This window comes from Stomoxys calcitrans, chromosome 1, assembly GCF_963082655.1.
Source record: "Stomoxys calcitrans chromosome 1, idStoCalc2.1, whole genome shotgun sequence".
NCBI lineage: Eukaryota > Metazoa > Arthropoda > Insecta > Diptera > Muscidae > Stomoxys > Stomoxys calcitrans.
Genome location: NC_081552.1, coordinates 127319974 through 127337036, shown reverse-complemented (window position 1 = coordinate 127337036; position 17063 = coordinate 127319974).

The following is a 17063-nucleotide window of genomic DNA, read 5'->3' as shown; positions in this document are numbered from 1 at the left end:
GGAAACCACAACTTTGAGATTGTCAGCAACTTTATCTAACTCGGCCGTAACCGAAACGAATGACACCAGTTTTGAGGTGAAGCGAGGAATAATGCTGGCAACCAGATGCTACTTTGCATTAAATAGGCAGTTAAGAAGCAAGGTCACCTATCGACAGACGAAGATTACACTGATACGTGATACTACAATATACACTGTATACACTGATACTATACAAGACACTGATACGTGTTCTTATATAGTTCCGAGGCATGGGTACTTGTGAAACCAGATGAGGCTATGCTTGGAGTGTTTGAGAGAAAGATTCTTCGTAAAATTTATGGATCTGTTTGCGTTGAAGACGAGTGTCAGCTTCGTATTTACCATGAACTGTATGACGACGATAGCATAGTTAAACGTATCAAAACACAAAGCATGTGTTGGCTAGGTCGTGTTGTCAGAATGAGTGAAGAAGCTCCAGCGAAGAACTCTTTTGAAAGCGGTCATGGTAGTACACTCAAACCGGGAACTTGGTGTCAGAGATTTTGGAAGAAGGGCAGAAGATCGAGGCGATTGGAAGGCTATTCTAAGTTCGGGTAATGGGACAAATTTTCTCTCATAGCCAATTAAAGTAAAGTACACTTCTTATTGATAGCGGAACCCAATCTTGGATACCATCCACCATGGACTCTGATAGAAATTTAGATCAGTTTATATTAACATAATTCTGAGCAAAATAATGTGATTATTCAATGATGCTTCAGAGGACTCAAACAGTCATATCGAGGGATCAGGGTATATTGGGGCTAGGGACGTAGTCAGAGGGGTTGCATTTTTGCTCAAATTAGAAAGAATTTTATTTTTTTTAAGACAAAAACACAATAATTTCAATAATTCAATAAATTTTTTCTCAAATAAAAGTAATTTTTTTTGCTCAGGAATTTTTTTAAAGAGAATATTTTAATGAATTTTTTTAAAGATCAAATGGTAATGACATTTTTGCTGTACATAAAATAATTTCATTCTCTTCTCTAAGAACAAATTTTCAATGAAATAATCTCTACAATTATATCTATAAAATTTGAATAAAATATAAAAACAAACTTTTAGATAAAAATTCTCTAAAGGATACCACAACATTATTTTTTAGACACCATATTCCTAATGAAACAACATTGCAATGAAATTTTCCACAAAAAATGTATTTAAATTCAATTTCCTCTAGAGCCAAAATATCAATGACATTTTCTGTTAAAGGCTGGCACTATATTCGTTTTTCACCGTTGAAAACCCCTGATTTTTGCAATTCCATTTTTGAAACACTACACAAATTTCAATGATAAGATAAAAATTTTATTAAAATTTACCATAAGTATGCTGTTGAGAAGTAGCCGTTGAGTGGAGCAGACGAGTTTTTTTTTTTTCGCTCATAAAAAAATATTCGTATCTCGAAATAGGTACTACCTGTTACGAATATGTTTAAACGTTTTTGGAGTAGGCTAGAAATGGACTCCAAAAACCCAACAGCTGCGGTGGTGGCGTCAGACCGCAGCGTGTTTTTCTCCCCTCCTATAGGTGTGGGTGCCTTGGCACCTGAAGTCGAGAGTAATACTTCAACAATAATGAGAAAGAGACGGATTAACCAGAGGGATGCACAGTTCGTCCCCAGCCTTTAAGTAATGGTGGTGTTTCCGACTCGGATTCAGACAACTATATTGTCAATGAAACAGTCATCGCAACCGAATCGAGAGATGAGTGCAGCGGGATGACGGCGTGATGGCTTTGCTAATTTCACAAGCAGACCGAGAAAGCGATCCGGGGCACAACGAATGAGACAGAGGAGTATGCACCGGCAGAGCAATCGGGCGAAAGTGCAGGATGCTGGAAAGGATAGAACTGACATTCCAAGCACTTCTATGGAAGCTGGAAAAAGAATCAGATCTCCCGAAGAGCACAACAATGCTAAAATGCTGAAGTAACCAAGCCAGTCAACCCGCAATGGAGACTCCTGCGGAGGTAGACAAAGTTGGAACAGGAACGAAGGAAGCGCGTACGACACCTGAGTATTCATTTAGGACTATGACTTCCAAACTGAGATCACAGCCATCACTGAAGGGGAAGATTGTCGCTGAGAATAGTAAGGGGCCGGAGTGGCAAGAAAGCACATTAGAGATGAGCTGACTTATGCAGTCATCAGTATCGGCAGTGCACCTGGTAGGATTCCACTACATCAAATGGAGGATCTGATAAACGAGCGGATTTTCGAACATGTGTGGAACTCTGTAGAGGATCCACCCATACAAATGATGAGCTGCGAGTATAGAGGGGACATCTTTACGCTGCGGTTTGCGTCGCCGGAAAGTATTTATACCGTCAAATAGCTCGTCTCGGTTTGGTCGCAGAGAAGTGGGAGGTCTTCCACAGGTAGGAGAAGGAGGAAGGAACTCTCGTTGTGGTTGGCATTGATCAAGTCTCCGTGCCGAGTTTGGCTAAGGCTAATGGCATGGCGCACTGTCTTTTTCAAAATTGGGAGGACTAGGATAGGCATAAATCGCCGTATTTAGACGTCAGGCCTTGCAGTGGTAATTGACTCAATACCGCCCAACGAACAGGGGGCTGACAACAAGACAATCACCGGGGCTCAATATTAGAAAGACTACGATAAGCAGAGATCATAATACTAAACAAGTAAAAGCGTGCTAAGATCGGCCGGGCCGAATCTTATATACCCTCCACCATGGATCGCATTTGTCCAGTTCTTTTCCCGGCATCTCTTCTTGTGCAAAACAGGGTATAAGAAAAGATTTGCTCTGCTATTAGAGCGATATCAAGATATGGTCCGCTTTGGACCACAATTAAATTATATGTTGGAGACCTGTGTAAAATGTCAGCCAATTCGAATAAGACTTGCTCCCTCTGGGGGCTCAAGAAGTTAAATAGAGAGATCGATTTATATGGGAGCTGTATCGGGTTATAGACCGATTGAGACCATAATAAACACGTATGTTGATGGTCATGAGAGGATCCGTTGTACAAAATTTCAGGCAAATCGAATAATAATTGCGACCTCTAGAGACTCAAGAAGTCAAGATCCCAAATCGGTTTATATGGCAGCTATATCAGGTTATGAACCGAATTAAATCGTACTTAGCACAGTTGTTGGATATCATACCAAAACACGTCGCGCAAAATTGCATTCCAATCGGGTAAGAATTGCGCTCTCTAGAAGCTCAAGAAGTCAAGACCCAAGATCGGTTTATATGGCAGCTACACCAGGTTATAGACCAATTTGAACCATACTTAACACAGTTATTAGGAGTGATACTAAAACACTATGTGCAAAATTTCAGTAAAATCGGATGGGAATTGGGACCTCTAGAGGCTCAAGAAGTCAAGATCCAAGATCGGTTTATATGACAGCTATACCAGGTTATTGACCGATTTGAACCATACTTAACACAGTTGTTAGAAGTGATACTAAAACACAATGTGCAAGATTTCAGTCAAATCGGATGAGAATTGCGCCCTATAGAGGCTCAAGAAGTCAACACCCAATGTTTTTATGGCAGCTATATCAAAACATGGACCGATATGGCCCATTTACAATACCAACTGACCTACACTAATAAGAAGAATTTGTGCAAAATTTCAAGCGGCTAGCTTTACTCCTTCGGAAGTTAGAATGCTTTCGACAGACAGACGGACGGACGGACGGACAGACGGACGGACATGGCTAGATCGACATAAAATGTCACGACGATCAAGAATATATATACATTATGGGGTCTCAAACGAATATTTCGAGTAGTTACAAACAGAATGACGAAATTAGTATACCCCATCCTATGGTGGAGGGCATAAAAAACAGGCAGCGAGAAACCCTTCACAGCCTAACAAACGGGGACCCGATCACGGATCCACCACTATTTCAAGAATGGGAACACTAGGATAGGTAATGATCCTAATATTGAAACATTAGTCAGCGCAGCGACAGGAGTCTCAATGCAGCCTAACGAACAGGGGAGCCAATTATGATACCATCACCTACTCCCAAGAAGCCCATTTACGTTGAAGACTAAGATATGCAAAGATCCTAGTATTGAAACATCAGGCAGTACAGGGAATGAAAAGTCAATACAGCCCGACGATGGAACCGTTGCCGACTTTATAAATATTAGGAAAGGCAAAGAACCTAATGCGATGACATCAGATAGTGCAGTGACAGGAAAGTCAATGCAGTCTAAAGAATGAGGAGCAGACGATGATATTATTACCTACTTCCAAAATGCCCATTTACTGGAGGACCAACGATTGAGGAGAAAATCAGCAAGGGCAAGATTTATATTGCCCTAATTCAGGAGCCATGGACGGCCAGGAATAAAGTTTCTGGGCTGAACCATATCAACTACCAATTATTCTATGCTAACACTGGTACTCGGCCGAGTATAATTTGAATTATATATTTTCCCCAGAGTTGTCAACGTCCGATGAAACAGTGATGAGACAGGGAGACGGTGACGCATACCTGGCATCACTTTATCTGTCTTTCGACTCCAGACACCTGAGAGTCAAGACAAAATTAAACAAACTGAAAGTAATACAAAAGACAAAATTTCAATAAAATATTCTTTGAAGGCAAAATTTAGTCCATGCTGCCCATGATTTGTTTTTTTAAAGACAAAATTATAATAAAAAGTTATAAAAACAAAAACTTAAAGAAACGTTTTAAAGACAAAATTTGATTGACATATATATTTTCTCAAAACAAATTCTAAGGGATTTTTTTGAAAGACTTAATTTCTATGAAAATATACATAAATTTAATTAAAGTTTTTTTAAAGACCAAGTTGTAATAAATTGTAATTTTTTCTAAATTTGTCATTTTTTTATAGACAAAATTTCAATTCAAATTTCTCGGAAAAAACATATCAGTGAAAAATCCAAATAAAATAAAAATTGGCCCAGTCCACTTCAAGGTCCCTGGAGTTCCTTCTTTATTTTTAAACTGAAATTACTCCTTGATGGTCCATGGGAGGTATACCCAACCCTACATGTATTCCAAGGAAATTTTATCTAGAATCGTTTAAAAAAATTTCAAAGCAATCCGACCAGTAGTTTAGATTCTATTGAGAAACTGGGATCTTGAACTGAAAGAAATCGTTAATAAATGCGCTGTCGATAATAAATGTAACAAGAAGAAACCACATACCATATTCCTTTACCAAATTTCGCTCGCTCATCACCGAAGACATGGCGTACATCGTAATTCTCGAATCAAATCGGAAAGGCAGTGAAGTGAACGCTGCGTGGAATTTGGCGAATCCAACTAACACAAAGGAATAGAAACCAATCACTTTGAAAGAGTTCGATGCTTTTTTGACTATTATTTTGTATGCTGAACTCACTAAATCAAAAAGTGAATCTCTTGAAAGCCACCGTAGCGCAGAGGTTAGCATGTCCGCCTATGACGATAAACGCCTGGGTTCGAATCCTGGCGAGACCATCAGAACAAAAATTTCAGCGGTGGTTTTCCCCTCCTAATGCTGGCAACATTTGTGAGGTACTATGCCATGTAAAACTTCTCTCCTAAGAGGCGTCGTACTGCGGACGCCGTTCGAACTCGGCTATAAAATGGAGGCCCCTTATCATTGAGCTTAAACTTGTATTGGACTGCATTCATTGGTATGTGTGAAGTTTGGCCCTGTGCAATTTTTTGAATCTCTTGAAGAATTATGGGGTCTAATATATAAGACTCCATTATCATTTGATAGTTTGAAGTGCATAAAACAATGCCTTAGATTCGACAATGGAAAAACGCGGAAGCACCGACTAATCAACAGCAAAACTGCGGCTATTGATGATATTTGGCAAATGTTGTAGGCTAATTTGGCAGCAGCATACATTCCCCATAATGCAGTGACAGTTGATGAGCAGTTATTCCCATACAGAGGCCGCACCCGCTTCACACAATACATTCCATCGAAGACTGCCAAGTACGGTATAAAGATATGGAGTTCGTGCGCCTCAAAATCATTTTATCCTGTCAAAGGAATGATTTAATCTGGGAAATGGCCGGCCAGACACGAGAGGTGAATCAAGGGCAGAGTGTTGTACTTCAACCTTCGGAGAGATATTTGAAAACAGGCCGCACAATTTATGCCGAATTTTTTTTCAAAACGTTGAGCATTTAGAGGGCGCAACTCTTATCCGATTTGGCTGAAATTTTGCACGAAGTCGTTAGTTATAACTTCCAACAACTATGCCAAATATGGTTTAAATCGGTCTATAACTTGATATAGCTGCCATATATACCGATCTGGGATCTTGACTTCCTGAGCCAAGAGAGGGCGCAATTCTCATCCAATTTGGCTGAAATTTTGAATGAAGTTGTTTGTTATGACTTCGAGCAAATGCGATAAATACGGTTCAAATCGATACATAACCGAATACAGCTGCCATATAAACAGATCTGGGATCTTGACTTCTTAAGCCTCTAGAGGGCGCAATTCTTATCCGATTTGCTGAATTTTTGTAAAACGGCTTCTAGCATGACCTTCAACATACGTGCCCAATATGGTTTTAATCGATTTATAGCCTGATACAGCTCCCATATAAACCGATGCTTCATGAGCCCCTACAAGAAGCAATTCTTATCCGAATGGACTGAAATATTACCCAATGCATATACTATGGTCTTCAACATTCAGTTCGCTTATGGTTCGAATCCGACTATCCCTTGATATTTCTCCAATAGCAAAACAAGACATTTCCATTATTCTTTGTTTACCTAAAAAGAGATACGATGCAAAGAACTCGACAAATGCGATCCTGGTGGAGGGTATAGAAGATTCGGCCCGGCCGAACTTAGCTAGCTCTCAGGTTAGTTTGAAAAGAGGGTGCAGATATTAATCCGCCCAATGTCACTATGGACATACACCTAAGCCAGCAATCGCCTTGTTGTGCGCTCTTAAAACTATAAAGTAACCTCTAAAAAGAAAATTTTAAGTTAGGAATTCCGTGCTACTTACAAAATCCTTAATTGTTTCCCTTAACTTGCTTCATGTCTGGCTTTATGTCTCCACCTAAGTGCCGGTATCTGTTAGACGCGAAAGCCGGACAATCACAAAGGAAATGCTCCAACGTCTCATCATCTCCCCCGCATGCCCTACACATGCTATCACTTGCCGCACCGATTTTACATAAGTGAGCTCGTAGTTCTATGTGTCCCGTTATGATACCAATAGCTATACTGACCTCCTTCTTACTTCCTTTCAGTAATAGCCTCGTCTTCTCACGACCTGGGACCCCCCATAGGATTTTCGCCGTCCTAACGACCGTTTCGCTGTTCCACAATGTTTCGCACACAATGCGTGTGCTAGCTCTTACTTGTTATATATTATCAAGATCGCCAGAAGGAGGTGCACCGCCGTTTGCGTATAGAACGAACAAACCGTCATGTCGACTATGCCCTTTTGCGTACGGACAGCAGCAGAAAACAAGGGCGTATTGCCATTCCTGTAACAATCCAATTTGTGCAGAGCCTTCAACACCTATGCGTCGTTGATACAACTCCATAGATATTATATTGGACGAGGGACAATAGTTTTTTATCTTTTTTCATATAAAACTCATAAAAAATTAAAAATGTTGTATATTAAAATAAATGTTTTCTAACATTAATTATACATGTATAATTAGTAATAATAATAAACCAAAACAAACAAGTAAAAGCGTGCTAAGTTCGGCAGGGCCGAATCTGACATACCCTCCACCATGGATCGCATTTGCCGAGTTCTTCTCCCGGCATCTCTTCTTAGGCAAAAAAGGATATAAGAAAAGATTTGCTCTGCTATTATTATATTATTACATGTTGGAGACCTGTGTAAAATGTCAGCCAATTCGAATAAGAATTGCGCCCTTTGGGGGCTAAAAAAGTAAAATAGAGAGATCGATTTATATGGGAGCTGTATCGGGCTATAGACCGATTCAGATCATAATAAACACATATGTTGATGGTCATGAGAGGATCCGTAGTACATAATTTCAGGCAAATCGGATAATAATTGCGACCTCTAGAGGCTCAAGAAGTCAAGACCCAAGATCGGTTTATATGGCAGCTATATCAGGTTATTTACCGATTTGAACCATACTTGGCACAGTTGTTGGATATCATAACAAAACACGCCGTACAAAATTTCATTCCAATCGAATAAGAATTGCGCACTCTAGAGGCTCAAGAAGTCAAGACCCACGATCGGTTTATATGGCAGCTATATCAGGTTATTTACCGATTTGAACCATACTTGGCACAGTTGTTGGATATCATAACAAAACACGCCGTACAAAATTTCATTCCAATCGGATAAGAATTGCGCACTCCAGAGGCTCAAAAAGTCAAGACCCAAGATCGGTTTATATGGCAGCTATATCAAAACATGGACCGATATGGTCCATTTACAATACCAACCGACCTACACTAATAAGAAGTATTTGTGCAAAATTTCAAGCGGCTAGCTTTACTCCTTCGGAAGTTAGCGTGCTTTCGACAGACAGACGGACGGACGGACGGACATGGCTAGATCGACATAAAATGTCGCGACGATCAAGAATATATATACTTTATGGGGTCTCAGACGAATATTTCGAGTAGTTACAAACAGAATGACGATATTAGTATACCCCCCATCTTATGGTGGAGGGTATAAAAAAAGCGTTTTCATATAAAAATTCATACAAAAGAAACAAGATCCCGCTGTACTCCGTATAAGGGCAACGGATGACCCAACCGTCTTAGGGTTAAAGGCAAAATTTCAATAAAATTTTATGCGAAGACAAAATTATTCCAGGCGGCCCACTGGAAATTATTTTTTTAAAGAAAAAATTATAACGAAAAGTTATAAACACAAAAATTTAATGAAACTTTTAAAGACAAAATTTGATTGACACATTTTCTTAAACCAAATTCAAAGGGAATATTTTTGAAGTACTTAATCTTAATTACTGAAAGGAAGTAAGAAGGAGGTCAGTATAGCTATTGGTATCATAACGGGACACATAGGACTACGAGCTCACTTGTGTAAAATCGGAGCGGCAAGTGATAGCAAATGTGCGGTATGCGGGGAAGATGATGAGACGTTAGAGCATTTCCTTTGTGATTGCCCGGCTTTCGCCTCTAACGGATACCGGCACTTACGTGCGGACACAATACCAGGCATGAACCAACTTATGGGAGAGGTATTGAAAACAATTAAGGATTTTGTAAGTAGCACGCAATTCCTAACTTAAAATTTTCTTTTTAGAGGTTACTTTATAATTCTTAGAGCGCACACCAAGTCGATTACTGGCATAGGTGTATGTCCGTAGTGACATGGGGCGGATTAATATCTGCACCCTCTTTTCAACCTAACCTAACTTAACCTAAATCTTAAGGAAAGGGACACAACTTCAATTGAATTTTTGCTTAAGGGAAAATTGTATTAAAATGTATTTTTATACCCTCCACCATAGGATGGGAGGTATACTAATTTCGTCATTCTGTTTGTAACACCTCGAAATCTGCGTCTGAGACCTCACAAATATATATATATTCTTGATCGTCGCGACATTTTATGTCGGTCTAGCCATGTCCGTCCGCCGTCTGGCTGTCGAAAGCACGCTAACTTCCGAAGGAGTAAAGCTAGCCGCTTGAAATTTTGCACAAATACTTCTTATTAGTGAAGGTCGGTTGGTATTGTAAATGGGCCATATCGGTCCATGTTTTGATATAGCTGCCATATAAACCGATCTTGGGTCTTAACTTCTTGGGACTCTAGAGTGCGCGATTCTTATTCGATTGGATGAAATGTTGCACGACGTATTTTGTTATGATGACCAATCACTGCGCCAAGTATGGTTTAAATCAGTCCATAACCTGATATAGCTGTCATATAAACCGATCTTCGGTCTTGACTTCTTGAGCCTCTAGAGTGCGCAATTCTTATCCGATTGGAATGAAATTTTGCACGGCGTGTTTTGTTATGATATTCAACATTTGTGCCAAGTATGGTTCAAATCGGTTTATAACGTGATATTGCTGTCATATAAACTGATCATGGGTCTTAACTTCTTGAGCCTCTAGAGCTCGCAATTCTTATCCGATTGGAATGAAATATTGCACGACAGGTTTTGTTATGATATTCAACAACTGTGCCAAGTATGGTTCAAATCGGTTCATAACCTGATATAGCTGTCATAAAAACAGATCTGAGGACTTGACTTCTTGAGCTTCTAGAGGGCGCAATTCCTATCCGATTTGCCTGAAATATTGCATGACGTATTTTATGCTTACTTTCAACAACTGTGTCAAATAAGGTTCAAATCGGTTCATAACCTGATATAGCTGCCATATAAACCGATCTGGGATCTTGACTTCTTGAGCCTTTAGAGGTCGCAATTATTATCCGATTTGCCTGAAATTTTGTGCGACGGATTCTCTCATGACAATCAACATATGTGTTTATTATGCTCTGTATCGGTCTATAGCCCGATACAGCCCATATAAATCGATCTCTCTATTTTACTTCTTGTTTTCTTTTACCCTGTATGGTTTAAATCAGTATGGTTTAAATCAGTCCATAACCTGATATAGCTGTCATATAAACCGATCTTCGGTCTTGACTTCTTGAGCCTCTAGAGTGCGCAATTCTTATCCGATTGGAATGAAATTTTGCACGGCGTGTTTTGTTATGATATTCAACATTTGTGCCAAGTATGGTTCAAATCGGTTTATAACGTGATATTGCTGTCATATAAACTGATCATGGATCTTAACTTCTTGAGCCTCTAGAGCTCGCAATTCTTATCCGATTGGAATGAAATTTCGCACGACGTGTTTTGTTATTATATCCAACAACTGTGCCAAGTATGGTTTAAATCGGTCCATAACCTGATATAGCTGTCATATAAACCGATCTGGGGTCTTGACTTCTTGAGCCTCTAGAGTGCGCAATTCTTATCCGATTGGAATGAAATTTTGCACGAAGTATTTTGTTATGATATGCAACAACTGTGCCAAATATGGTTCAAATCGGTTTAAAACCTGATATAGCTGTCATATAACCAGATCCGGGGACTTGACTTCTTGAGCTTCTAGAGGGCGCAATTTCTATCCGATTTGGCTGAAATTTTGCAAGACGTTTTTTATTGTTACTTTCAACAACTATGTCAAATAAAGTACAAGTCGGTTCATAACCTGATATAGCTGCCATATAAACCGATCTGGGATCTTGACTTCTTGAGCCTCTAGAAGTCGCAATTATTATCCGATTTGCCTGAAATTTTGTACGACGGATTCTCTCATGACCATTAACATACGTGTTTATTATGGTCTGAATCGGTATATAGGCCGATACAGCTCCCATATAAATCGGTCTCTCTTTTTTACTTCTTGAGTCCCCAAAGGGCGCAAATCTTATTCGAATTGGATGACATTTTACACAGGTCTCGAACATATAATTTAATTGTGGTCTAAACCGGACCATATCTTGATATCGCTCTAATAGCAGAGCAAATCTTTTCTTATATCCTTTTTTTTGCCTAAGAAGAGATGCCGGGAAAAAAACTCGACAAATGCGATCCATAATCGGCCCGGCCGAACTTAGCACGCTTTTACTTGTTTATAGACAAAATGGAAAAACAAAAAAATTTTAAAACAAAATATGAATCAAGATTTTATCTTTATAAAACTTATGATAAAATTTATATCAAATGTTTTCTAAGAGAAAGTTTCAACAAAAAATTTTCCTTGGGATAAAATTGTAGAAAATTGTTTTTAGAGTACTAATTTGATGAAAATTTTCAAAAAACAAAAATGTTTTCAGAAACAATATTTCAATAAGATATGTTCTAAAACACAATTTTCTGTAAAGATCAAAGCGTAAACAATTTTGTCTCTAGTAAAATTTTTTGTAGAATCTCATTTAATTTGGTCAAAATCGAAATCCTTTTATAATATACATATTTTACGAATAATGATGATAAGGGATTAGTTGGAAATACTATGATGAAAATTAACCAGTCAAATTCCCAAAAAGTTAACAAAAAAATTCGAAAACTCCCTAAACTCTTTTTAAACAGGTGAGATTTAGGTTAGCATGTTTACCTATGACGCTGAACACCTCGGTTCAAATCCCGGCGTGAGCAACAAATTACGTATTTTGTACAAGAACATTCCACTAAGGAACAGGGGCAAACTTATCACATATCAATGAGTGCCGACCGGTTCAAGTTTTAAGCTCAATGATAAGGCGCCTCTATTTTATAGCCGAGTCCGAACGACGTGCCACAGTGCTACACCTCTTTGGAGAGAAGTTTTACATAGCTTAGTACCTGACAAATGTTGCTAGCTTTAGGAGGGGAAAACCACCGCTGAAAATTTTTCCCTGATGGTCTCGCCAGCGTTCGAACCCAGGCGTTCAGCGTCATTGGCGAACATGCTAACCTCTGCGCTACGGTGACCTTTCGGCGTGAACATTGAGCTTAAAACTTTAATCGAAATAAGAAAAAAGTTTCCGCTGTTCATTGGAAATTTAGTATCCATCAAATAGCAATTTTCAATCGATTTAAAGGAAGTTTGAAGAAGAATTTGAGTTCGTAATTTGAGCAGAATGTAAATTTGGTCAAAATGTATATCCTTCAAATGCAACTAAAAATTATATTTGCTTAATGCTTTCAGTTTGTGTGTGTGTGTGTGCTTAATGTTTTAGTGGAAATAAATAGCATTTAAAACCGATTGTCGAAGTTGGGACAGTATACTGTTGAAATTACTTAACCAGTTTTAGACATATTAAATTAGCGGAAAATATAAATTTTAACAATATTTAACCTAATTTTATATACACCATGGTTTTCATTTGCCAAGTTTTTTAAACCACTTTTTCAAATAGAACAAGTAAAAGCGTGCTAAGTTCGGCCGGGCCGAATCTTATATACCCTCCACCATGGATCGCATTTGTCGAGTTCTTTTCCCGGCATCTCTTCTTAGGCAAAAAAAGGATATAAGAAAAGATTTGCTCTGCTATTAGAGCGATATCAAGATATGGTCCGGTTTGGACCACAATTAAATTAAATGTTGGAGCCCTGTGTAAAATGTCAGCCAATTCGAATAAGAATTGCGCCCTTTGTGGGCTCAAGAAGTAAAATAGAGAGATCGATTTATATGGGAGCTGTATCGGGCTATATTCCGATTCAGACCATAATAAACACGTATGTTAATGGTCATAAGAGAATCCGTCGTACAAAATTTCAGGCAAATCGGATAATAATTGCGACCTCTAGAGGCTCAAGAAGTCAAGACCCAAGATCGGTTTATATGACAACTATATAAGGTTAAAGACCGATTTGAACCATACTTGGCACAGTTGTTGAATATCGTAACAAAACACGTCGTGCAATATTTCATTCCAATCGGATAAGAATTGCGCACTCTAGAGGCTCAAGAAGTCAAGACCCCAGATCGGTTTATATGGCAGCTATATCAGGTTATGAACCGATTTGAACCAAACTTGTCACAGTTGTTGGATATAATAACAAAACATGTCGTGCAAAATTTCATTCCAATCGGATAAAAATTGCGCACTCTAGAGGCTAAAGAAGTCAAGACCCAAGATCGGTTTATATGGCAGCTATATCAGGTTATTATGTTGGAAGTCATTACGAAACACGTCATGCAAACTTTCGGCCAAATTGATACTAATTGCGTATGTTGATGGTCATGAGAGGATCCGTCGTACAAATTTCAGGCATATCGGATAATAATTGCATATCGGATAATAGAGGCTCAAGAAGTCAAGATCCCAGATCGATTTATATGGCAGCTATATCAGGTTATAAACCGATTTGAACCTTATTTGACACAGTTGTTGAAAGTAAGAATAAAATACGCCATGCAAGATTTCAGCAAAATCGGATAGGGATTGCGCACTCTAGAAGGTTAAGAAGTCAAGTCCCCAGACCTGTTTATATGACAGCTATATCAGGTTATGAACCGATTTCAACCATACTTGGTGCAGTTGTTGCATATCATAACAAAACATGTCTTGCAAAATTTCATTCCTATCGGATAAGAATTGCGCCCTCTAGAGGCTCAAGAAGTCAAGACCCAAGGTCGGTTTATATGACAGCTATATCAGGTTATGAACCGATTTGAACCATACTTGGCACAATTGTTGCATATTATAACGAAAAACGTCGTACAAAATTTCATTCCAATCGGATAAGAATTGCGAACCCTAGAGGCTCAAGAAGTCAAGACCGAAGATCGGTTTATATGGCAGCTATATCAAAACATGGACCGATATGGCCCATTTACAATACCAACCGACCTACACTTACTTTACTTTAATTGGCTATGACAGAATATTTCTTCCACTAGCCGAACGTAGAATCGATCTTCTGCGCTCATTCTAAAATCTCTGACACCAAGTTTCGAGGTGTCTCCGACAACTTGATCTTTCCATCGGGCTTTTGGTCTTCCCGGTTTGCGTGTACCACCGTGTTTGCCTTCAAAAGGCTTCTTTGCTGGAGCTTCTTCATCCATTCTGACAACATGACCTAGCCAACGCAGCCGTTGTATTTTGATGCGTGTAACTATGCTATCGTCGTCATACAGCTCATTCAGCTCGTGGTTCATACGTCTCCTATATTCTCCGTTAACGCAAACTGATCCACATATTTAACGAAGAATCTTTCTCTCAAATACTCCAAGCACTGCCTCATCTGCTTTCACAAGTACCTATGCTTCAGAACCATATAACAGCACGGGTAGTATCAGTGTCTTGTAAAGTGTAGTCTTCGTCTGTCGAGAGATGGCCTTGTTTCTAAACTGCTTACTTAGTCCAAAGTAGCATTGTTTGCCAGTATTATTCTTCGCTTTATCTCAAAACTGGTGTCATTCGTTTCGGTTACGGCGGTGCCGAGGTAGATAAAGTTACTGACTATCTCAAAGTTGTGGTTCCCAACTTTCTCCATGTTTTTTATCTGCTCGGTTGTACAAGGCTTTTTTGGAGTTTTCGTCTTATCTCCATTTACTGCCAGACCCATTTTCACTGACTCTCTTTCGATTCTTTCAAAGGCTGCAGTTACTACTTCCGGTGACCGACCTATGATATCGATATCGTCGGCATAGGCAAGTAGCATGTGCTCTCTTGTGATTAGTGTGCCATATCTATTTACATCTGCATCTCGTATAATCTTCTCCAGCAGGATATTAAAGAGATCACACGATAGGCTGTCTCCTTGTCTGAAACCTCGTTTGGCATTAAATGATTCGGAGAGATTCTTTCCTATTCTTACTGAGGAACGCGTATCAGCAAGTGTCATCCTGCAGAGTCCTATTAATTTTGCAGGGATACCAAACTCAGACATGGCTTGATGGCTTGAAATACCTTTGAACATAAAGGAGTATCGAAGGCGGCTTTGTAGTCAACAAAGAGGTGGTAGGTGTTCATTTGTCCTTCTCGGGTCTTTTCCAGGATTTGGCGCAGTGTGAATATCTGGTCTAGGGTGGATTTACCAGGTCTAAAACCGCATTGATAGGCCCCAATTATCTCATTGACTCTAGGTTTTAATCTTTCACACAGTACGCTTGAGAGTATCTTGTATGCGATGGGGAGGAGACTTATTCCTCTGTAGTTGGCACATTCCGTCTTGTCTCCTTTCTTGTGTACGGGACATAGTATGCTGAGGTTCCAATCATCGGGTATGCGTTCTTCTAGCCAGATTGCGCAGATAAGCTGATGCATACGTCTTATCAGCGTGTCGCCTCCGGTCTTTAATAGTTCAGCGGGTAACCCGTCGGCTCCTGCTGCCTTGTTGTTCTTTAGTCGGGTTACTGCTACTTGGACCTCATTCTGACTAGGAGGTAAACATTCTATACCATTATCATTGATTGGATCTGCGGTATCCTCTTCGCCGCCAACATCAAACACTAGCAGTTGGGTAAATTGTTCTTTCCATATCGTCAGCATGTTGTCTGTGTCAGTTACCAGATTTCCTTCTTTGTCTCTGCAGGAGGATGTGCCTGCACCAAAGCCATCGGTTTGGTGTTTAATTCTTTGGTAGAATTTCCGAACTTCATTCTGACTCCTGTACATCTCAATTCGCTCGCACTCACGTCTTTCAATTTCCTTTTTCTTTCTGCGGAATAGACGTTTCTCTTCTCTCCTTTTCTCCCGATACCTCTCCTTCATCTGGTGCGTTGCTACTGATTGCAGGGTTGCTCTATATGCCGCATTCTTGGCTTCAGTAGCATCTCGACACTCTTGGTCGTACCATGGGTTTTTTGGAGGAGGCTTTCGGTACCCAAGTACGGATTTCGCGGCATTTTCCATGGAGTGGGCACTAGTTTGCCACTGCGCCATTATATCATCGGAACAAGGAGTGCTTTCATTAAGCAGTTGGGTCAGTCGAGTGGAGTATGCCGCTGCCATTTGTTGTGTCTGCAGCTTTTCAATGTCCAGCTTCCGTGCAGTGTCAGATCGTACTTTCCTCGCCATGTTCAAACGGGTGCGAACCTTTGCTGCAACAAGGTAATGATCGATCGTACATCTAACACGCTGGATGAATGCCTTCCATCTATCACAACGTGATCAATTTGGTTTCTCGTGTTTTGATCGGGTGACAGTCACGTGGCTTTGTGGATATTTTTATGTTGAAATCTGGTGCTACTAACTACCATGTTTTTTGGCGCGGCGAAATCTATCAGCCTCAACCCATTACTGGACGTTATCTCGTGGAGGCTAAACTTTCCGACTGTTGGACCAAAATTTCTTCCTTCCCTATTTTCGCATTAAAATCTCCCAGAACGATTTTAATATCATGGGCGGGGCAGAGGTCATATTCTCTCTCTAGGCGCTCGTAGAAAATATCCTTGGTCTGCTCGTCTTTGTCTTCCGTCGGGGCATGGGCACCAGGGATGGTCCGTAAGACGATTTTTTAGGTTTCCGACTGTCAAAAAGTTGTAAAAGTCGAAAACGTCGTATACTTGTATAAAACGTAGTAAAAGTCACAAACGTCATAAACCTTAATAACTCAGTGTAAAAGTTTGA